Source organism: Protopterus annectens, chromosome 8.part0 (assembly GCF_019279795.1).
Source record: "Protopterus annectens isolate FY-2018-M chromosome 8.part0, PAN1.0, whole genome shotgun sequence".
NCBI classification, from domain to species: domain Eukaryota; kingdom Metazoa; phylum Chordata; order Ceratodontiformes; family Protopteridae; genus Protopterus; species Protopterus annectens.
This window is the reverse complement of record NC_056741.1, coordinates 1,906,240,300-1,906,265,956: the sequence shown is the minus strand read 5'-3', so window position 1 is coordinate 1,906,265,956 and position 25,657 is coordinate 1,906,240,300. Positions and strand designations below refer to the sequence as shown.

Genomic DNA, 25,657 nt, shown 5'->3' with positions numbered 1-25,657 from the left:
TGAAAGGTTTTGATCGAATAGGACAGATAACAGCCATCTGTGCCAAGCTGAGATCTCATAGGTTAAGCTCCAAGGGTGTAGAGTGTAGGAGGAATCACAGACATCTTTTTCCTATCCCAGAATCATTACTATTGCAATCACAACTTTGTATCTGTGATGCAGACTCTAAATCAAAGACTGAGTCAGACATTGTTTCCAGACAAGTTTGTGTTCAAAAGTCTGATTCTGTTCCAGAGAGCAATTCGAACATTCCACAGGTCAACCATTTTGCAGAGACTGTTCCAGTTTCTTAAACTGATTCTCAATTTTATGTCACATGATATGGATGAGTTTCTAAGCCTAGTGTGAAATACACAGCAACGTGGACTTGATTGTATATACAGTGTGTACTTACTATTGTATAATGCATGTCTCTAGATTATTTCTGATTTCTGCATGATAAATATCTCATGACAAATTGCATGATCTATTTCTCAAAGAGGGAGGATGTAGATCAGAGTATAGCGTGTGTGCGCTGTGTCTTTAAGGAAACATGTCAGGCTGTGCGTGCACGTACATATTCCAGACGGGTGCAATCCTTAGTGCCATTTTGAAAACGCAGCCAGTGTGTGAGCATGTATGATCACAGCAGTTAGTTTGTATATAAATTATTTAGGCATAGTCAAATAAGTTTTACAGTATTGTGTTTGTATAGAATAAAGCTGCTTAAACAGAATCCACAAAGACTTGTTCATTCGTGTACCAACACGAAAGCAACAATGACTCTAAGCAGTTTGGTGTGAGTTTCTGCATGAATGACAGTGTTGTTAAGGGATGAAATAAAGAAGGTAGATTTCAGATGTGTGAGAGATTTTGGTGAAATAGAAAAATCTTAGTCTTTTTAGGATTTAGGATGAGTTGGTTATTGGAGAGTCATTTTTCAATAGAGTAAAAGGAGTTTGGGGTGAGGACATGAAGGTCTGAGAGGGAGCCCGAGGTAGAGATTACTATGGAGTCATCAGCATATCATATAAGATATATAGATATATAGTTTCAATGAATGTATTTTTTGTATCCACAATGGAAAAAAATGCAAAATCAGTCAAAATTTATTTTTCCAGTGCTAATACCACTGAGGAGTAAGGGTGATATTTAACATTAGTGACATCAACTCTGGAAAAACATTAGATGCTATGACATAATACTTATGGAAGTTAGAATATATATTTTCCAAAAAACAAGTAATTTCAGTGGTATCCCCCAAAGTCTCAAAACAACCCACTAAAGTGTAGTGGGTCCAAAAACAAAACAGTATAAGAAACTACTCTGTGTGGAAGATTTTCAGTCCATATATTTCTTGTTAATCACTGTATATTAATCAGATCAGACAACAGTAGTTGAAGTAGCGAACTTAAACTCGTCTTAAGTCAAAACAAAACAAAACAAAAAATAATAATAGAAAATATATAATTGTAAAGCATTACTAAGTATTTGAAAGTAATCCAAGTAAGGCAGGCAGTCTGTTTCCAGTTGAAAATCCTTTATTAGGTACACAGACAAGTGATCCAAGTAAAACAAAAATAGAGTAATATTTTCCTCACAAGCTTTCTAAATATATATATATATATATATATATATATATATATATATATATATATACTTTTTATCAGGCATGGGTGTGGTTTATTGTGCTGCAAAACAAAGTGTTATTGGTACACATGTTAAATTCACATCCCTTCCCCCATCAGTGTGACATTCGAGCTGGTCCTGCCCTACTTAGTAGCTGTCATAATAATATATAATCCTTATGTACTTTAAATAAAATTTATAATGGTGTGGTACCTCTTAATTAACCAGATTATTAAGTAATAACAATACTAATTATACAATTATATATATTTTTATAAATTGTTTTAGGATTCTTATGCACAGATCTGAAGAAGTCTAGAAGGACAAAAGAGATCTTTGTTAACAATAGGTTATGAAAATAGAAATTGATTTTTACATGCAAAATGTATATGTATATATTTATATATATTTTTTGATTGCCAAATGAACTAAGGTTGATATATTTCCAGTCATGTAGTATATTGTCTTGGATAAAATCACAGACTATAAATCTACTTAATAATCTGGTTGATTCTAACACTGGTGGAGGAAGGGATGTGAATTTAACATGTGTACCAATAACACTTTGTTTTACAGCACAATAAACCACTCCCATGCCTGATAAAAAGTATATATATATTTAGAAAGCTTGTGAGGAAATTATTACTCTATTTTTGTTTTACTTGGATCGCTTGTCTGTGTACTTAATAAAGCATTTTCGACTGGAAACAGACTGCCTGCCTTACTTGGATTACTTTCTAATACTTAGTAATCCTTTACAATTATATATTTTCTATTATTATTTTTTGTTTTGTTTTGTTTTGACTTAAGACGAGTTTAAGTTCGCTACTTCTACTACTATTGTCTGATCTGATTAATATGCAGTGATTAACAAGAAATATATGGACTGAATATATATTTTCCAAAGAACAAAGGAAGTGGACACATCCATTTCAGCAACAGCTGCAACTTTGTGTTTTTTAAAATGATCATTTTGTATAAAGTAAAAAAAAAAACTTAAAATTATAAAACTCACTATTTTGGATTCCTAAAATAATAACGCATAATTATGAATATGAATATGAATGAAGAAATGCAAACATTTTAACTTACCTTGAAGAAGAGATAATTCAGGGATGATTAATCTAAGCATGAATGTTTCTGCTTGCTGGTTTCCACCTCACAGTCAATCTTACCCCTAGAAAATTGTTGTGAAATCTGTACCTATTTGAAATGCCCATAAAGGAAAAGAAATCTTATAAAATTAAATAACTGTGATTGACAGTTATTCTTTATAGTTATCTAACAACAAGGAAGCAGGAATTAGTAATGATTTGTAGCTATGCTTCCATCTTGTGTCCCAGGCACGAGCAACCTTTTATCCTCACACTTCTGTTTTTTCTTTTAATAGAAAACATTTTTTTTTTTACTATGTGAAGGTAAGGACAACGATGGAATGAAAGTAGGGTGAGTATGAGCATGAGACGGAAAGCAAAGAATCTCAGAGTTTTCAAACAATTTAAACTTTCTGTGAGCAGAAATGTCAGTAGCAATCAAAGTAAGTATGCCAGAGTGCATCTAAATCTGGAATTTTCTGTACATAAACCCATCCTCTACCCTTGACTGTAAGCAAAACAATAAGAAACTCAGTTTCTAGCATACTGCTTTATCACAAGCCACTTTCCATTGCAGATGAAATTTTAACAAAGACATATAAAACAAAAGATAAGAAAAACAGATACAGGTGAATTCATAAAGGTTAAAGTTAATGTGGCAATTAGAATGAATAACCCATCTGTCACATGTTAATTGGTGGCAGCAAGTTGGATATAACCATGTTTGTCACAATACTTTGCAAAGGAACATAATAACATGGTGCAGCACAGTGCCCTAGCATGAAGACATTTAGCGCAGTGTAGGGTTGGTTCTAAGGCCATGTTGAATGCTAATGAAATGGAGAGGGGCAGATTCCAAGTACCCATGAGATTTCTCTTCAGGAACTGTCTTCAGGAAGACAGCTATATGCTAAGCGATTCAGTAAATTGCTCAGACATGTATACCAGCACCACCAGCCCCACCATGTTGCAGCAAAGACAGTGCTCAGCTACTAAAATTAAAAATAAAATTAAAAAAATGTTTCATCGGAGTACTAGACATATATCATAAAGGCACCTGCAGCAGTATGAGAATGGGGGTGCCCACTAACCATCAGGAGTACTACACTTATGTCATAACTGCACCTACAGCAGTATGACGACTGGGGGTGAGGGAGCCACTAACCTTAAGAGGTACTACACATGGGTCTATATTATAATGTTGACATGTTAAAATGTAGACTCTGAATTGTTCAACATGAAAATGTCGAACTCCAAGATTACCGAATGGCCAAATCACCGATTTCTTTCCAGCGGAAAGAAATCGGTGGGCCAAACATCAACACCACACAAAAACAAACATATTTAAGTAGGGGGCTTCACCCCCACACCCCCCAATGTGGGGGGCTATTCCCCCCACATACACCCTAACTAAATATTCTAACTCTGAGACCGCACTACAGTCAGGGAAATGGCAGTTGTAAGGGAACGGCCAACCAATTTCTTTCCATTGGAAAGAAATCGATGATTTGGCCATTCAGGAATTTTGGAGTTCGACATTTTCATGTTGAACAATTCAGAGTCGACATTTTAACATGTCAACATTATAATATATAACCACTACACAAATGCCACAACTGCACCTACAGCAGTATGAGGACTGGGGGTGGGGGAGCAACTAACCTTAAGAGGTACTACACATATGCCATAACTGCACCTACAGCAGTATGACGACTGGGGGTGGGGGAACAACTAACCTTAAGGGGTACTACACATATGCCATAACAGCACCTACAGCAGTATAAGGACTGGGGAGGAGGGAACCACTAACTATCAGGGATACTACATATATGCCATAATGGCACCTACAGCAATATGATGACTGGGGGTGGGGGAGCCACTAACCTTAAGGGGTACTACACATATGCCATAACAGCACCTACAGCAGTAAGAGGACTGGGGAGGAGGGAACCACTAACCATCAGGGATACTACACTTGTGCTTTAATGACAGCAGCAGTAATACAAAGATTGGAAGCGCAAGTCACCTATGACCTCTTTAATTTCTTGTGCCTTAACAGCACTTAAACTTAGGGACAGGTATGGGACTGTGATGTGTGCGTAAGTGAGTGAGTGAGTGAATGTGATGGTGGTGTGTGCCATTCGCTATGTGAGGTAGCCACAACAGTTAGCTACTAAAACATGCAGATCAGCAAGGATCTGCACATCGTGGAAGTAATTATGATTCAGAATCATGCAAATTAGTCAATAGTCTTTCTTCATTGAAGTTAACATGTCACAGAATCTCACAATACTGCATTGTGGGAGCACTCCCTTTCCAACGAGAGTCATATGGCTCACACTAAGCCTTGTAATGAATCTCTGCAACAGTCTATACTAAATCAAATTTATTATGCAGAGAAAACAAAGACCATTCAGATATTTATTTAATAAAAATACAAGTATTAATATACAAGGAAAAACTAGATATCAGACATTAGGCATCACAACTTTTTAAATTAAAAAGGCAATAGTATTTGATCTAGATATTTTCTCTCTACTTCTGTAACACACACACACACACACACACACACACACACACACACACACACACACACACACACACACACACACACACACACACACTCACATCACATACAAAGAAACACAGGCATAATTTTCTAAGTACTTTTTTTTTATTATATCAACTGTGTATCATAAAACTCTGTGATTTTTTTTGCAACACAACAGTGAAAATTGAAGTTAGGACTTGCCAAGCAAAGCAACACATAATCCATCAGTAAGTGTGTGTGTGTGTGTGTGTGTGTGTGTGTGTGTGTGTGTGTGTGTGTGTGTGTGTGTGTGTGTGTGTGTGAGTGTGTTTGTGCGTGTGTAAATCAAATTTCAAAGAGTGTGCATGTGTCAGCTGTTTGGAGCAGGGACATGAAGCACTGGTTTCACAGAGGGGTGCTGGGGAAGTTGGCTTGGACACTCGGCTGAGGTCTCATCTCTATAGCTGTTCCAGTGTGGAGTGTTACTGGGGACCTGGAGGGAGACAGATAGAGAAATCCAGACCCCAGACTGAATGTGTTCCCTGTGTGCTCTTAAGGGAAATTGTGCTTGATGCAGAGAGATGCATCTGGAAATACTAGGTGAATCCATTTTTCTTCCAAGTGAACACCCCTGTCCAGTGTCAGTGGTAAGGATTCAGACTCCTTGATTACTGGCCCAGAATGGGGACATCACATCCCTTACCTTTTTCTTGATAAAAAATTATAAAATCATCTGTTTGAAAACTGCTCATAAAATGTGTCACTACAGAGACAGACACACACACACACACACACACACACACACACACACACACACACACACACACACACACACACACACACACACATCAAACTTTTTTACAGTATCTTCAGTGAAAAAAAGCTTCAGGTATAATTTATAACATTTTACGCCAGTAGTTTACTCACTTTCTTAACAGATACTTTACAAATTGTTAAACATATATTCACAAAGCTAGCGAGTGGTACAGTTTATTAGCACATGAACTGCACAGGAAGTGTGCCCCTGCAAAATAAAGTGACTGCATCTATAAAAGTGTGACCTTCAGTCACTGTTTTCCTCTACATTTAAGACGTGCATATTTATTTGTTGTTCAGTGACAGCAGTAGGTTGTGGAATGCTTATTTTACATTTATTATGTCTTTGTTGTTTTAGCCATGTTCAAGATGAATTCCCATGCCATAAATGTATGTATTTTTTAATATTCTAAATAATTATTTGATGGAGTAGTATTATAAGCAGTTTAGCTTATCCACAGTTTTGCTATAACTGAGGTAGTTATTTATCACAAGAGGAAAGGTGGCATGTCAGAGTCACTGGAAGGTTAAGGTTTATGAGGATGCTGTCTTGGTTAGTAGGTTGCAAAGAATGCAAACAGCAGAATTTGTGTATTTCTTTTAGTGTTGTTATTGTACATTGGTAATTTATTTTTTTCTCCTGCTCCTTCTGTGGCATTCATGGGGATGGTCCTGTGCTCAAGACATCCTTAGTTTGTCATTTATCAGTTCTCGTTCCCTACCCCCCCCCCCACTCCTCTCTCTCTACACACACACACACACACACACAAACACATATATATATATATATATATATATATGTATATATATATATATATATATATATATATATATATATATATATATATTGAGCGGGGTTGTGAAATAGATGGTGTTGCTCAGCTAGGAAATTGTGAGGGCAGGGATCATTGTTCTTATGAACAAGCAAGTTGGTGATCTACTTTGCTTCCAAGTTTAATTTGCCTTGGGTTTGCTTCTTGTCTCTCACCTAACTGTGCTTTCTATTTAAGCACATCTAGACTAAAGTCCATATTTTTGACACAACTAAGGAGGACAGCTACATTTTAACTCTTTCTTAAGAGAATGTATTCATCCGTCTGAAAGTCATTCCAGTGTTAGTAACTTCTCCTTTGAGGCAGTCACTGACAAGGCATGCCATTTGTTTACATTAAAATAAAGTAAACATTTAGTGATGACACAATTGATTTTGTTTTGCCATTATCATAACAATTAATTGATGATAACACTAATCCTATTGACTGATATTTTAAGAACTGATATGTTTGGCACCTTTATCAACCTGCTTAGTTATGTTGCAGTTAGTAGGTACTTTTTAATAAGCTGAGAATAAAAAACTATGATTTACTGAAATCACCATTTAAATTTGCAGGATGATATTATATATGAATGATAAAACGTCAGTAACTTGCTTCCCCAGTGTCAAATATTAGCAGTCATTCTCAACCAAATTGTGTGTCTTGCTGAAAAAAACAACCTGTCCCTAATTCTTCTCCTCAGTTGTCAAGTTCAAAGGTCATTCATCTAAGAATAAACTGCACATAACAACTAACACTGAATAAGCAGCATGGATAAAAAACATTAGCAAATGTCTTTACATTTGAGTTAATGTAACAAAAGCAGGGAGATACAGTACTACAGCATACAAACCTAACACTGTATTCTTTGATAATGAATGGTAATAGGCTGAAGGAAGCATTACGCATTTTGATAGCAATCATCAGATAAGAGTGACAGCATATAGTGATTTGCAGACAATGAGACATGAATATTCAAGAGCCACAACTTTCAGTAACCATGGATACCTACAGGTACAAGCTCACAGAGTACATTACTTTCTGAAAGGCAACCATAAAGCATAATGGAAGGTTTAAAATGAAGGCTGACAGAGAGTCTGAATAACACTGTGTCAGGCTATACATAATCTAGATTATTTAAGATGATTTATTTATTTTTTCTCTTTCTTTCAAATGTATCTACAATATGCTATAACAGTCCAATAGAAGAAAACGCATAACACCCCTGAGCATAGTTAAGGTGAGGGCATAATCAGACATGCATCTTAAAGGGAATTAAAATGTCAAGTAATTTAGTAAGGAAATCTGACTTCATAAATACAGAAAGCATTCATTGGCAGCAAGAGAAATTATATGGGCCAGGTAAAAGATAGGGTGGAGTCATACATCTCGACCTCTTAGAGCAAGAAATCTGAACAAAGCCATAAATAATGGGGGGACAAAGGCCCCAAAATAGGGACAATATTTAACTATTGATCTTATAAACTTAGAAAGTTGATAGAACAACAGGTGAATTTTATAAAGGATATGAAGTCTAAAACTCAAACTTCTGTCATTATTTTCTGACTTCAGCCCTCAGTGGTTTGCTAAAAAAAAAAAAACAGAATTTATGGAGAAACAGACCAAAATACGATGAAAAATTTGAACCTTCTGCAAAAATCTGGACAGTTGAGAGGTATGGGTGGAATACACATGCACAGGTTTGCACAACTAATATTACAATTAAAAGTAAATTATTTTATCATGTTTTTTTTTTTTTTTATTAATCATGTTGAATTTCACTTGCAATGGTAAAGTTAGGCATGAAATATAACAGTGACATTTTGAAATTTATATCATTTTACATATTTGATTCATAAGCAATGCTTCAGATGAAATAATAAAAACTATTCTGCATGCTTTATTCTGGATAATGCCGCTACATCCTTCATACCTTTGATACCTTTTTACCTTCCTTACCTGCAGCACAGAGCTAAGCTTAAAGTCAGACCCAGATGACATGCGGTACCCGCAGAGCAGCTATCCGTAATGTGAAGCATGTCTGTAATGAGAAAATATGTATTTCCGCAACAAATCACTTGAGAGACAGGAAACCGGTGTGGCTTTTAGCACTGTTGTACTTGCTGGTTCTGGTTCTGTACTTGATGGGCTACCTTTTGTGCAGAGTCTACATGTCTTCCTGTGGTCATGTATTTTTCAGGTACTTCACTTTCCACTCACATCCCTAAGATCTATTGCAAGAAAATTTGCTGTGCATATTTCTTGTGTAGATCACTCTTCTATCCATGATTAATTCTGACTTATGGCCAGTCAGTGCCAGGATTAAAAATAAAATCAAATGTAAGCAATAATTTATATGGAATTTGATTTTCCAGGACTTATGTGGTACATGAATGTGTACTTATCTCAGTTGCTATGACTTAGGCATAGCACTATAATATTTATGGGCAGATGTGGCCTTTCTCCTCCTAGTGGTTCTAATTTTTCTTCACAAAGTTAGATTTTCTTAAGGGCACATGTTTTAGTAAGTAAACTAAACCTGTAGGATGTTGTTCTGGGCAGACGACAGAAAGAGACAACATGAGTATATTTTCCCAGGCACAAACACCCCCGTTCTTCTATGATTTAGATAGGAAGTATGTGAGCCTAGTACAAAAGTCAATGAAATGAACCAAATTCATATTTTACATAGTAATAGTCTGTGCTTAAGATAGAAGGCAAATACATATAGTAAATAATAGTTACTTCACAGTAAATGGAATAGTATAACTGTCAATAATTTGAATTTCATGCATTTAAATATCAGTCAAGAGTAAATTTGGCAAGCTGCATTCAAACAATCATAGATTAATTAGATAAACAGATACTTGACAGAGTAAATTGTTGTCAGTTTAAATTAAAACTGAAACAATTCTAAAACTTTGTTTATTGAGAAATTATAAAAAGAAAAAAACAATAACAAAATTCAATACAAAAGTGGAGGGAAAAAATGTCCACGTTTATAATGACTTTTATATTCTATTTTGTTATTGTTTACATTGAAAGGTACTTTTGTCAGTTTCAAGAAATTTTGATTTGTCAGCTTGTCGAGTTTTATTGTTCTTCCATTGAGACAAGTAAGGCTGTGTTTTAATGTCAAAGCTTTGGGAAATATGGAAAGTTAGTCATTATCTGAAGAAGTGTGTGTATGTGCTAGTGTTTTAGGACTACATTTAGGGAAAGAGATAAATTTAGTATGTGTTTGTGTGTGCGCGTGTGCATGTGCATGTGTGTGTGTGTGTGTTTTATTTACTTATTTTTCAGCATGTGTGTACAACTGTATCCAGTTTAGTGTTAGAATAAAGAGTATGTAAGTGTATAGTTTAAATTTTGTGCCTGTGTGATGGTCTATGTGCATTTTCTGTGTGTGTCTTATGTATGAAGTGGTAATTTTAGGGAAAGGGTTATTAATAATTTAATGTATAGGGTTGGGGTGAGGGGTAGTTACAGGTTTAGGGATTCGGTTAGCACACATTAGTAAGCTGGTATGGGGGCAAAGAACTCAATAATTCTATTTCATGGCATACAATTTATTCCAAATGCTATGTAGTAATGTATACTTACCATCTACCACACACGCCAAAATGTTTTACACACACACACACACACACACACACACACACACACACACACTCAGTAGTATTTGTATGGGGGTTAAAATACCATGCAACCAATATGGGGGCTTCAGCCCCACACTCCTCCACACTCTCCTTTCTTTTATATAATAACTGCAAAACATCATAAATCCCACAAAGCCCACACACACTGTAACATGTCTGCACACAGCATATATTTTCTTATTTAGATTCTGGCACAAAGTAAAGTTATTATATGTAAGTAATAAGAAATAGTTTGTCTCTGACTATGCATGCACTTGTATACCTGTTTCCACACTGAAACTGTCACTGTGAGATCACATGTTTAATCAGTTCTTTTATTAATACCAACAGTACTTAAACTACAAGCTAGACCCACACTTTAGTATGCTATTATTGACAAGTGCAGTTAATTGTGTATTATAATAAATTTAACACTTGTCAAGTGAAATCACTGCTTCCCGCACTCGATCAACATGCACTGCAGAGAGTATATTAGACCAAACATCTATCAACATTACCAGCACCCATCAAACACACTGACTAAAAATAACATTTGATTTTCCTGCAGCTAGACTTAGAGAGGCTGTGCTCCACATAACCCACAACTATAAATATGTTAAGTCCAAGATCATAAAACTGTGGAGAAAGGGACAAAATTCCTTCTTCACTATCTTCTAATCTTAACAAACACACAATGCATTGTGTCATTCATGTGTTGGTCAATGTACATAATTTTTTATTGTCATTCACTTACATAGTCACAAGCAGCTAAATATACTCATCAATTAAATTAACTTCAATTAAATGAATATATATATATATATATATATATATATATATATATATATATAGATGCACAAACATTTAAATAATATACATTTTTGTATATACTGAAGATGCGAGATGAAAGTGGTGGATGAGTATGCACAGATTACTAGATATTGGTGAAAAGGTCATTAAAATTATTTATATACAATATAAAAAATTATTGAGCAGGTAAATAATGAACTGAATTGTCTGCTCTCAATGGATGATGTAGGTATGCCATTTGCGGGATATATAATGCTTTCTAACTAAAAAAAACAGCAATTGCAATGAAATACGGAACTGATAGGCATAAAAGTAGGTAATCCATCAAGTGTCATGCAAAGTAATATCATCAATATGGATGATTCTTATTCATTTCAGAATATTCCACTTATCAGTGAACTAAAGATGGTCATTCCTCATTGAAGTGTCCAAAGTTTAAGTCCCTTTTATATGGTATCCTTAAATATTAAGCTGCTTAACAAGTTCTGAAAACTATTTCAACCAATGTGAAAAAGGGAAACCTGCTTAATCAAATAATTTACTTTAAAATTAATATTTCTTTGTGATAAATATTACATCTTCCTTCTTTGAATGTCTATAACAGATATCCTGCTAAAACAGTGGTGGGAGTCAAGTATTCTAAATTTTAATGAACAGAGAGAACGCCTGTTACATTAGAATAATTTAGAAAGAAATGCGTAGTTCTATAAATGTGTGTATACATACATATACATACACACATATATTATATATATGTATATATATATATATATATATATATATATATATATATATATATTTTTTTTTTTTTTATATTTATGTCTGTGTGTCTGTTCAATATTTAAGGCAGTCAACTTTGGGTGTTTTTAAAAACATGTATAGTATATCTGTATGTGTATATATATATATATATATATATATATATATAGCTATATATATGTGTGTACATATTCATACACACACACCTTTGAAACTGCAAGTTTAATACACAATATAAGGTATTATTAAAATTATGACAGTACACACTTTACAAATAGATGTTTTGTAATGTTTTAGTATTTTACTTTGCTCCTTCCTGACAAACTATGCATGCTAAGTTCAATTTAATTTCTTGAAATTATGTTGTTGTTTGTCTTTCGGCTTTTTCCCGGTAAGGGGTCGCCACAGCAGAACTCCGGTCTGCTAATGATTGGCAGTAGATTTTTACGAGACACTGAGGTGCCAGCTCGACGCCCAACCTTCAACAAAGGCACGCCCATTTACGCAGGCATGTCTTTCGAACACTACCCAACCATGGGGAGAACATGCAGACACCACTTAGAAGGCACTCCCAAGCCACGCCAAGAATCGAACGGGAGAACCTCTTGCTGTGAGGTAACAACGCTATCGCCGTACCACAGCGGCAATTTCATGAAATTATGTATCATCCACATATGAATGCTGTATTATTTTCCTGTCTCTGAAAAACAGTAAAATAGTTAAATACAATGTAGGAGAATACATAAAAATGATAAGTCATTTTGACAAAATAGCATTAAGTGAGAACTCAGCATAGAAAGCATACCTGAGTTACTTATATCTGTGTTTCTCATAACGATGAATCAACTAACATTATGCTTGTGGTATTTAAGGGGTCATGATAATAAAGCAAGCATATGATCGTAGAGCATTTCAGCTAGAAAAGTGTAATACTTGTCAGGACTCTCATTTTGTTTAGAATATCATTTTAAAGCATTCAGAATGTTAAATTAAGCATAAAGAATAAGGAGACTGACACAAGTGCAAGATTTTATTGAAGACTTTTTACCTAAAAATGGGAGATTCTAGAAAGAGGGTGACATTTATAATACAATTTTTAGGTAATGATATATTTGCTTCCCGTAGGAATGATCAGTGCATGATCATTCATAAACAAATTGCTTAAGAACTAATATTTTTTCCGATAGTCATCTTTCTTTTGAAAGATGAAAGCACTCAATTATTAATAAAATTTGACTCCTCTGAGAAGAACAAGTACTTTTTGTGGATTATTGTTTTTCTGGTACACTTGAGTGGAACTGTGGATATTTGGTGTTGATTTATTTCAAGTAAAGACTTTTATCAACTTTGATACTTGATATTTTACCCGTTGCTTGATACATTCTACATGCACTTACAGCTTTATATAGTTGAGAAGAGATCATTTCTGCACTTTGACTATTATAAGTCTATAGGTTTTCAGTGTAAACAGCAAGGTGCGTTCTGGTTTTGTTCATTTGACTAACTGGTGGCATGCACCTAAAAGGTGGTACTGAGAGTAACTATTTACCCTCTATTCTTTGAAACACTGTGGAAGGGGTATGCAATATAATTATGTTTCTGTTAATGCCGGTAAGGTTGTACTGAAAGGCACTGGGCTCAGTCTGAAGCTGATGAAATTTTGGGAATCATGACTCTAATCTGTAGTTGTATAGTATGGAGTTTATTGTGGTGTGTCAGGTGTTGGCTATTGCCAAAGGCAGCAGTGTACATCTATTGTATACTTTTAAGGCCGGCCAATTGTCCTCCATAAACACACTGGCACCAGTTGTAGATGTCAAACGCCTTTATTGCTTGGCACTGTATCACATCAAATATTGATGGCAACAGTGTGGCAGTTAGAATGAATAACCCATCTGTCACATGCTAATTGGAGGCAGCAAGTTGGATATAACCATGCTTGTCACAATACTTTACAAAGGAACATAATAGGCATGTGATCGTGGTGATCACAAGATGCTAGCTTTTCAAACAGTTAATAGTACTCAGCTCCAAAATTGAGCAGGGCTATAAATGATAACCCTTGCATAAATTTGGGTCTACCCATCTAGTCCCCAAGACTAGCCTTAAAGGTAACCAAAGTAGTACTTTATTTGAGCTGTAGTGGTAACTTATTCCATAGGCTAGGAATACATTGAGTTGGGAACCTATCCCACAAGTGAGTCTTGTTTCTTTTTGCTGTAGATTTTAGGTCTTTTGTGAAGAAATAGGAGATCAAGTAGGACTGGGTCTTTTGTGGCTAAAAAAGCAAGACACAGGTCACCTCTCAGCAAACTGTAGGCTACTAAGTATAAGGAAAGTCATGATATTTTATTGCAGTGGTTGAAGAATTTAGGGCCTTTATTTTTCCTGGTTTGAAAACTTTAGAGCCTTTCCAGTTGAGCAATATGTTTGGATTTCAACATACCAAAGGGAGTATTGTATTCGATGATGCATTTGATACGGGAAGAGCACAGTGGTAGGATGATTTATTTGAATCTTGAAGATATTCCCTTTGAAATTAATTTGGGCATACAGAAGCATTTCTTGGCTATTTTGGACAGGTTTCTCATAATTTGTTTTTGTTAACAGTGTATGTGAAATAATCAATTTAAAATACTTCAACATAATACGTCACTTTATTCACCTCATGAGCACTTTTGTTCCTTAAAAGAACTTCCTCAGACTGAAGTGCGACAAACAATATCACAGTAAAAGACTATTCATTTCAAATTGTATGAGTAATAATGTGATTAGTCTCGATTTCTTTCTTTTTAAAATTTTCTCTGTTGTCAATCCCAGGGGATTGTCAAGCATCCATTATTAATTGCCAAAACATTCAGTCCTATCATATACATGTGTAGAGTGTCTTACTGTGATATTGCTGGTTGGATGTCAGTCTGATGAAATTCCATCAAAAATAAAGTGTATAATTGTGCTGTATTATATTGATATTACTTTTTCAAACAATTCAAATTGCTTTTTCGAAGCCTCTTCTTGTTAATTTGTAATAATTTGTTCATTTTATGGTAAGTCTTTTACATTTTTCTGGGTTGTGGAGGAATCTAGGTCTAAAATGTGTACATAAGTCAAAGAAACTAATTATAGTTGGACTATTAGATTGTCACTATACACGCACATACATAGATGTGTACATAAATATGTATATTTATATGTATATATAAATATATATATATATATATATATATATATATATATATATATATAAAAAAAATATATATATATATATATATATAGATATATATGTGGGCCCCATTTAAGTGATCAAAGTTTCACAACTTCGAATTTCATATCGCTGAAACCATATGATCGAAGTTTTAAAACTTTGAACACTTAAATGGACATCTCCATACAGCACGGAACCGGAATATTCCCTTTTCCTCGCTGTAGTATAATTTTTGTTTTTGAGATGAGTTTCTTGAAGAATGCAATAATTTGAAATATATGTTCCTCAGGATAAGGTACCCAGAACATCTGGTAACTAATATTATAGATGAAGTAGTTAGGAAAAGGGATACCGGGGTTAATGGCCCATTGTGGGGTTTAACTCAACAAGTCACAGATTTCAGTACCTCGATACTTGCAGCACCAGGATGTCCTATGAATGGGCAGCCCTTTTCCAATTTACCCTCTAAACAAGGTGATAATATGATAGATCCTTGCCGTTCACACTTTGTCACGACATAGAATGCTGATAGTGATCAAATAGCTGCCATAATTACTAAGAATTGGCAGCTGTTATCTAGTTGTACATAAGTATATGAAAAACTTGGTCCATACCCCAAGATTGTATATAAATGGGGCAAATCATTTAAGAATTATTTTGATAATACGTCACATAATATGAATGGCAGTTTCAGTAGAATGACGAAACGTGGGGCATGTACTCAGTGCCACATGATTTGGGAAGCTGAGGAGATTTCAATTGATAATACAGTTATCAAGCCTATGGGAAACTACAATTGTCAGACTAAGGGCATAGTTTATATTGCTTTATGTAAATTGTGCCCAGGATATTATGTGGGCAAAACGGAGCATAAATTAAGACAGCATATTTATGAGCATTGCTATGATATAAAAAAAAAAAAAAGCTCACTAATGCACTTTTTAAGCATGTGGCTGCTAATGAGGAACATAGTTTTGGGTTTGTATATTGGAACAAGTTGAGCAACATCATAGAGGTGGCCCTTGGTCAATTATCTTGGAACAAAGGGAGTTATGGTGGCAGATTTTTTTAAATGCTTCAGTTTTACCAGGTCTAAATGAGGTAGGAAGTATAAGTAGTTTTTTTTTTAAAATGAAGGCCTACAACAAATAATTGTGGTTTTGATATAATATTATATTGATTTTTACTTAAATTATTTTAATGGCTTTTGTAGTCATGTGATTTGCAGAGAGTATTTAAACTGTCATGTGAAGATTTAATATGTCTGAAGAAGTCTTTGTACAGGACGAAAGCGCTTGCATGTTTGGATATTTGTGGATTAATCTTTTTTGGTCAACCCCCCTATCTGGTGGCTGTGTTTTTGGTTTGGTTCATAGGTTCATACTAGGCTGTCTGCCCTAGGGCATTTATAAGCCGAGCCAGAGTGTGTTTGGCTTTCGCCACCCATTTTAAATTAATTTTGCTATGCCCTTTTTCGAGGTTAGTATACTGTGCCTCTGTCTAACAGTGACACAGAAGTGATACCCGGGGTAAACCTACGATCTCCCATCCACTCATCAAGATTCCTCTTGAAGAGAGTCAATGAGGGACTCTGCCTAACCTGGACTGGGATTTTATTCCAGAGTGAAGGGAGCCTCTGGGTTATGAATCTGTCCCTCCAGCATGTCCTATTTATTTCAGTGCTGAGGTTCAAGTCTCGAGCCAGTAGCTCGATGGGATTTGGATTTTCTGAGGTGCAGCATGTCCATTAATTCCGGGTTGGACATGGCTTTATACGTCAGGCACAGATCGCCTCAGAGCAGGTGGTATGTCACTGAGTAGAGCTGGAGTTTCTTTAACCGGGCAGCATATGGCATCTGTTTGAGCCCTTTGATCCTCTTGGTGAGGTACTTTTGGGGTCTTTCCAGTTGCTGCAGGTGTCTGGTAAGGTACAGCCCAAAAGGGGAATTGTACTCAATTATGGGCCTGATGAGGCATGAGTGAAGAGGCACGATGACCTCCCCTGATCTAGATGTGAATCCCTTCATGATTAGGTGGGCTATATAAAATGTTTTTCTAACCACTTTGGCCACGTGGTTGTCAAATGAGAGATTGCTATCAACTTGGGTCCCCAGGTCCCTAATTACTTCTTCTGTACTTAATGGATTACCACCTATGTGGTAATTTGTGGGCACTTTGTTTTTGCCAAAGGGGATGACTATACACTTTTTGGCGTTTAGCTTGAGGCCATGGCTCTGGCACCAGTTGTCTGTTTCTATGAGGCCCTTTTGGAGGATGCTTGTGTCGGCTGGAGAGTCGATTATGGCTCCCAGTTTGCAGTCATCTGTGAACTTAGTAAGCCACAGTCCTTCCGTGTTGGCCTGTACCTCCGAGAAATATATACCGAACAAGAGAGGTCCCAGGACTGAGCCTTGTGGGATGCCACTTGTAACTGGTTTGGAGTCTGACATGGCTCCAGCAATTCTAACCATGTGGGTTCTGTCCTTGAGCCAGTTTGCAACCCATCTTGTGACATAGGGGTTTATATTTAAGCTGGTGAGCTTATCTATAATGCCCGAGTGGGGTATTGTATCGAAGGCTTTTGCGAGGTCCAGGTAGGCTGTGTGGACCACCTTCCCCTCGTCAATGGCCTTGGTGACTGTTTCAAATAAATCAACCAGGTTTAAGAGGCAGGACCTGCCCTTAACAAAGCCGAACTGGATAGGATCCAGTGTCTGTAGGTCCCCAATATCTTTATTTATGAGGTCCATGATGATCCTTTCCATAGCTTTGCAGACCAAGCTAGTCAGGCTTATGGGGCGATAGTTTCCAGGATCCGTTGAGGCACCACCTTTGTGGAGAGGGACCACTGTTGCTGTACGCCACTCTTTGGGTACATATCCTGTAGTAAGGCTGAGATTGAACAGTAGTTTTATGTTTGGGTTTAGCTCTTCTTGGAGTTCATGTAGGACGCAGCCCGGGACACCGTCTGGTCCCATTGATGCTGTGTTTTTGCTTTGGAGAGGGCAGCTCTTACCTGAGCATCTGAGATGTCGGGGGCAGCACTCTGCTGGGATAGATATTTGCCCTTTTGTTGGGGAGGGAGGGAGAAGTTTGCGCTGAACCTGTCAGCTAGGATGTTGGCAATGTCTGTGGGTTCGGTGTATTTTTTGTCATTTTGGACTAATTCTGAGCATATCTGGGAATTCCCACCCAGGTTCCTAACATAACTAAAGAAAGCCTTGTGATTATCCCTAGTGTCCTGTGCAATTTTTCTCTCGAAGCTGGCCTTAGACGATTTTATGAGTGCCCATAGTTTTTTGCTAATACTGATCAGAGATGCCTTCCCTTTTTGGGATTTTGCTCTATCATGTAGTAGCTTCCTCCTTCTGTTGTATAGTTTGTTTATGGCTGGGGTCCTCCAGACAGGATGTCTGCCTTTGGAGGATTGGGTCTTGGTTTTATTTGGGTTTGCATGATCCATGCATTCCTGAAGGTGTTCATAGAATACGTTTATAAAGGATTCTGCGGTCTGGGCCATATTTTCCACAGGCCCCGGGGCTTTGAAGGATTCCACCTCGGTTTTGAGGAGTGTGAAATGTGCTTTAGAGAAGTTTTTCACTGTGGTTTTCAGGGCAGGGGGTGGAGTTGGGATGTGAATATCCAGTGAGATTAGTTTATGGTCTGATTTTACCAGTGAGGGATACACTTCTGATCTGGAGCATAGAGTCCCCATGTTGGTGATGATCAGGTCCAGTATGTTCTCCCTTCTTGTGGGAGTGGTAACAAGTTGTTCCATAGCATTTGAGTTTATAAATTCTAGGAACCTTTGGGCTAGGGTGTTGGAGCTAGAGTAATGCTCCCAGTCTATGTTTGGGTAGTTAAAGTCGCTCAATATAATGGTGTTTGGAGAGACCTTCATATTTTCCAGTGTTCTCAGGAAGGCCGAGTGGGGTTCCTGGGTTTGGGAGGATGGTCTGTAGCAGGCTATAAACTGGAAGGCAGTTTTACCCACTGTTAGTTGCACATGGATAGTCTCTGATGCTTCGTGCTGTGCCACCAACCTGGAGGTGTGGGTATCTTTGACGAGTATTGATACTCCCCCTCCTTCTGTGGTTCGGTCCAAGTTTTGGGGCCAAAAAGCATGGTATGAGGTATAACCTGGTAGTGCTGGGGTGCTCTCGGGAGCCTTGAACCAGGTTTCTGTTACTACACAGATATCGATGTTCTCCATGCTAAGGAGAGTTTCGAGTGCGTGCATCTTGAGGTTTAGACTTCTGGCATTGAGTAGCATTACTCTTAGTTTCTTATCCCTTGTGATACCTATGGAGGTGGGTTTGTCTTTTGAGCCTTGCCTAAAAAAGGCACTATGGGGGTAGCAAGAGCCTTTGCCAATATCTGAAAGCCCGGGGTGACAGGTGCAAGCCGTCCCTAGTGAAGAATCGTGGCTTGTCGAGCATGTCATCCCAGGCTGATAGGCATTGGATCCCCTTTGAATGACACCAATACTTAAGCCAATTGTTGAAATTGATCATCTTGTCTTCATATTGTGGCATCATTCTTGGTGATGGTAAGATGCTACTCATGGTCAGGGTCATACCAGCCTGGGCTACATGCTCAAAGAGCTCCTCTATGTCTCTTTTCATGTAGTCCAGGGAGGTACGTCTCAGGTCATTCACACCAGCATGGACAATGACCGAGTCATATTTGTACTTGCCTTGGCATGACCTGAGTGCTTGTGTTATGTGGCGGATCCTAGCGCCCGACAGGCAGCTCACCGTGATCTTCTCCTTGTTCAGCCTGGTGAGCGGGACGTCAGTGTGCCTGACAATAGAGTCACCTATTACAAGTGTATCAGGTGTGTTGTTTAGCCTTAAGGGCTGTGACTGTTCGGCACACTGGCTTTGTGAGCTATGTGTTGCACGTGTTTTGTTTTGGGGTAGCAGTTGCTTGGGTGTCTGCTTTGGAGGTCTCTGCTGCTTAGGCAGATTTTTATTTAGAGCCACCGAGTATGTTGTTGTGTGTTTATGTGTTTGGTTTGCTGTCGTGGTAGGTCTATGTGTTTCATTCTGGAGTTTGGAGTTTTGAATTGTGGTTGTTATGTATGTGTTTATATCTACACACACACACACACACACACACACACACACACACACACACACACACACACACACACACACACACACATGCACTTAGGTATTGGACATGCTCCAGTGGACAATTTGGAGAGTTACCAGTAGAAATACATGCCTGTCTTTGGGATGTAGGAGTTGCAAAAAGCTTATGGGGTTACAAGATGATGTGCAAACTCTTCAGATAAGGCATCCAAGCAGAAACCAAACAAAAGAATCAAGTGCTGTGAGGCAAAATGCATTAAATACTGCACCACCAAAACTACAAATGCTGCTACTTCAGTTTTACCCTTGTAACCTGTGGGGTGACCCACATTGTTATATGATTCTTTCTGCTAACATTGTAGAGTTCCAAGGACATTATCTCCTGAAATTCAAATTATGTTAGTTACAGGCTAGTAAAACATGAATGTTCCCCAGCTGTAGGCCATCACATTAATTTAATTAATTTAACCAGACTTGCATTAGTAGTCATGCTTTTACTTACGAATCATATGTAGTACCTCAGTGATAGTTTAATAGCAGTACATTCCAGTATATCCCTGTTATTAAGTATAATATGCAGTCAGACTGAAACGTTCATAGTTGACTGAATAAAGAAATATCATCCAGACAGAAAATGCACCCAGCAGAAATATTTAGATGTACACGCTTAAGTGATGCAGAGGTCAACATTAAGACTACGATTTTGTTTGACTTATAATGGATATTCGCATGGCAGCAATCTTCCTGAGTAAGTTTAGTAATGGTATAAAATTTTAGCAGTAATAACCAGTAACCAAGCATAGCTTAGTGATACAGAACTCTTTCATGAGTTAATTTGACTAAAGTTTAAAAGTGAAAAGTGCATAATCACTGTGTTTAGAGAACTAGCCTCTCATAATTAGTTAATCTCATTTATTGGCTGTCTGGATAGTGCAGTGGTGCAGCAGTAGTGTTGTCACCTCACAGCAAGAGGATCTTTGGTTCGATTCTTGGTTGGGTTGCCTTCTGTGGGGAGTCTGCATGTGTTCGTGTGGGTTTTCTCCCATGGTACAAAGACATCTATCTTGAACGTTTCTCCCTGGGCCTCCACTGAAAACTGGCTTTGTATCAAGTCAGACTTTCCTGGTTAACAAATGTTAAATAAATTTCAGAAGAGAAAGTCAGTGACTGTCTTAGACATTTTTGTTTTGGTATATGAATGTGGGGAGCTTTTACAGCACAGAACATTAATTTGATGTTTTATTTTGACTAGTACTGCAGTTTCCCTGTACTCTGTATTAAATATGTTTAATTTTGCAAAATGTTGTGATGAATCTGTGTTGCATACTTCCTATATTAATTAGTTTAGGTAATTTTGTCTGTATGTGTCTATACGCTCTCCCCCACAGATGAGCAGACTTCCTATTTTATAATATTTCTGACTTACTTATTTTATGCACACATATCTGCAGACTTCCTATTTTGCTATATTTCTGACTTTCTTATTTTATGGCTGTTATACTCTGCTTGACCCTTTCCTTCCATGCATCGTTTATATTTCAAAGAACTTTGCAGTTTTTCCCTTTTCTTACAGACCATTAATAAAAACATTGTCGCAATTAATGCTGTACAGTTTGTTTTATAAACAAAATAGGACATGTTGTTAATCAGATGCATATATGCAGCTACCAGAAATACTGAACAGATTACACATCAGGTCGGTGCATGATCTTGTACAGCTGTTTAAAGTACACCCGCATGTGGGTAACTGTTATGTACAGCCTGCCATGTGTTTTGAAGGAGCATGATCATCTAAGCAAGGTCCTCTAATCTAGAAGGACATTGGAAAGTGTAGCATGCTACCCTTAGGTAGGAAGTGCAAATGTGTTAGAACAACAGATGAGAACAGATGTAAAAAAATTGTAAAGCTTGCTCCTGCACTTTTTTTTGTTATTATTCCAAGGAGAGTACTTTCATCTTAATATTTTAGGGTGAAATGCACTTCAGAGAAGATAGATAACTGCATATAAGCACACTTAAAAAGGGAGGCAAAGTACAGGGAGATGGCTTCACATTTTTAAAATACAAACCGTGTTATATTATGCAAAGATCATCTCAGTTATTTCTTCACTGACACACACCAAAAACCAGATAAGAAAATGCCAGTATATGACTGACACAAGAAAACTGCCACCACCTTATATTTTACGCATTTCGTCCACTTTAATGATCATGAACTTCATCAGAAATGTCATCCCCACATTTTAAATCATTTAAATAATGAACAGAGCATCTCATGTGATCTGAAGGACCAATAGAATATATAAAACACTTAGTAAATTATTTCAAAAAAAGTGTATGCAAAAAATTCTTCACCTTTCTTTAAAAACACCTAAATTAAAATGTTTTCAAACTAGAAAGTACACATTTCTAAAAATACATATATTTATATCTATATAATTGATGAAAAATGTATGTATTCATAAATAGTATATGTTATATGTATAACAATTATGATAAAAGAGAGTTGATGGGAACAGTAATGATGCATTTAATGATGTAAACTAAAACAAATTCACTAAGAAAGCAAGGGGAGTGCAGGCAGATGCATGAATGAAGCTTGTGCAATAGAAACAGAATGAATGCAAGTGTAAATTATGTCTTTAATTTAAGGAAGTAAAGCTAAGAGAGAGTATGTGTGAACACAATGGCTTGTGAAATGATACTGTTAATTGTAGATTTAGAGGTAAGACAAGAAGCCATGTGGTGGGAAGGAATTTGAAAAAGAAATATGCAGTTTATATATCATAAAGAAATAATATGCATTTTATATATCAGAGTTAAAAGAATAAATATAATGTAATACAGAAAAGTTTCACATAAGAATTTTGACTTGTAGAAATATTTTAATGAAAGGTCTGAAAGGTTGCTACTAGAAATAAGTCAAGGAAACATGAAAATTAACATACAGTGTGACTTTGAAAGGAAGTTTGTGTGGAACTGTAGATATAGAATAGAGGAGGGTCTGGAGGTAGAAGAGGCAGGAGAAATCTGCAGATGTGTAACATGCAAAACCATGCAAGTGTACAGGTTAAGGAGGCATTTGGGAGAGCAAGAGAAGGACATATCCTTTTAAATGATGTAAACTTTGGAGAGATGTAAAGTAGCTTTCACCTGCAGTGGGTAATGCAATGAAAAGGAATGAAAGAGGTAAAAATAGAAGTAAAATTACAAAAGGATAATATAGCAAATCATTGTCAAAGAGTAAGATCTCTACAAGGCAAAATAATGGAAGAAGAAGAAAAAAAGACAGCAAAAGTACATAACATTCAGCAATGGAAGGGGTCTAAGGTGTGTGACAGAGGAGAGGACAACAGAGCAATCAAAAAGTATATTCATGGAAAAATTCACGTAGATGTTAAAAAATAGGATGCAATAAATAAAATGTCAAACCTGTGTAGAATGTTTTGTACAGAGGGGGATAATGGTTTGCAATTAAGGCGACACAAAATTATTCTAGCTGGGGAGTGTGACAGAAAGTATGACATGCTAAACAGCTTAATAGAGTGAAAAGGAAAATCTTGGGCACCTGATGCTCAAGAAATAAAGGTGATGTCAAGAAATATGGAACGTAGCTCTGTGGTCTACAGAGATAAAGCCCTGATAACAATAAAGGTGACCCAAGTTCAGTTAATGTCTCAGCTACCTGTATATGTGGACATGGGAAGACAGGAGGGAGTGACCACTGCCAGCTCATCCATCCTGCAGGGAAGAAACTGTGGCTCATAAGCACTTCCTAAGCTACTGACCTGTGAAGAATAGTGGGAGATTGACATAATGGTTAAGGTGTTTACCTTACAGACATAGGATGCAGGGTCTGATTCTCACAATGGTGAGTGGCTAAGTTTAAAATGACCCACAAGGTCAGTTAACCTAGTAGTAATCTATGAATATTAAGCTTGCCATACATTCCCATGATAGGTTTTTCCCTTGTGTTTTGAGTAAGAGTAGCCTGGAGAAGGGCAGGACAAGTATATGTTGGGTCATTTACTTGCTGATCCTGTCCATGATGGACTTGGGCACTAAACTAGGGATGACGTCCCAGTTTCCCATACATTCACTCAAGTTATATTTGAACACAGTAAAAAGTACTTTGCGTATGTAGACTGGAAGACATTTTTGTAGAAGTCGTATTCGCTGTGATATATACCTATCCCTTCAACATCTCTTATTTATGTTACAATAGAGGTTGAAATCCCTTGAGTGGGTATTCACACTACCATTGGACTTTTGTATGTGAAATAGGTATGGCAGGACAGAGTTTGTTAAGATTGTATGCACAAAGCAGAAGTACCATTTTAGCAGCTTGTATGATGATGAGAAGAGGGACAAGGCTTCTATACAGTCTGCATAGTTTTTATGATTTAGGCCTTTGATTTTTTTTAAGTGAGAAAGCCTTGCGGTATTTTCAGTTATGACAAATGTTTGATAGGTACATACTGAAACGGGCATTATATTCAAGGATCAGCCAAATGAGAACAGAAGTGGAATGATTACATCTGAGGACCTGGACACCATATCATTATATATAAGATGTGGAATGAAAAAGTACGTCCTTACAATAGGTGCTAACAGCATGACCAAAGGACAGTACATTGAATTCATATTTTCCCAGATCCCTAAATACAGGATAGACTTTCACAGGTAGTGTCATCGATGTGATAGTTTCAAGGGATATCATGCTTGTTGAAGGATACTATTATGTATTTTATGGCATTTAGTTTTGATCTATGTATTTTTGCACCTGTTGCTTATTTGAAAAAGACCTTCTTTGAGGATCTCAATGCCCTCCTTGGAGTTTATGGTGGCACTGAGTTTACAGTCTTCTACAAACTTCCCAAGGACTGAACCCAGGGGTCTACCACCAGTGACAGATATTGAATAGCCTCTGCAGAGGACTGACATTTCTTAAAAAAGGCTTGCTACTTGGCTGTCACCTGGTGGGAAGAACCCATACAGCATGAGCTACGAGAAGGCATTGTCTGAGCTCATGCATGTAAGCTGGGAAAGTATGTAGGGGCACACTCACTACTGCTGGCAGCATGGAAGTGTGACTTAGTGACTCACCACAAGGAAAGGGAGGCCTGTGGCTACCACCTTACTCTTGCCATAAAGGGTTATTAATGATCTAATAAAACAGCCAGGGCAGGCGCAAATGGGTGACAAAATACACATGCACACACACACTTGATGTACATATCCATATGGGATTGCTACTTTCCATTGAGACACCACAATGTTGACTGC

General features: G+C 37.0%; 1 protein-coding gene across 1 annotated transcript in view; it reads left to right on the top strand.

Moving 5' to 3' along the window:
* Positions 1-25,657, top strand: part of CPNE2 (copine 2) — a 1,786,656-nt gene that overhangs the window by 141,608 nt on the left and 1,619,391 nt on the right. The window lies entirely within an intron of this gene.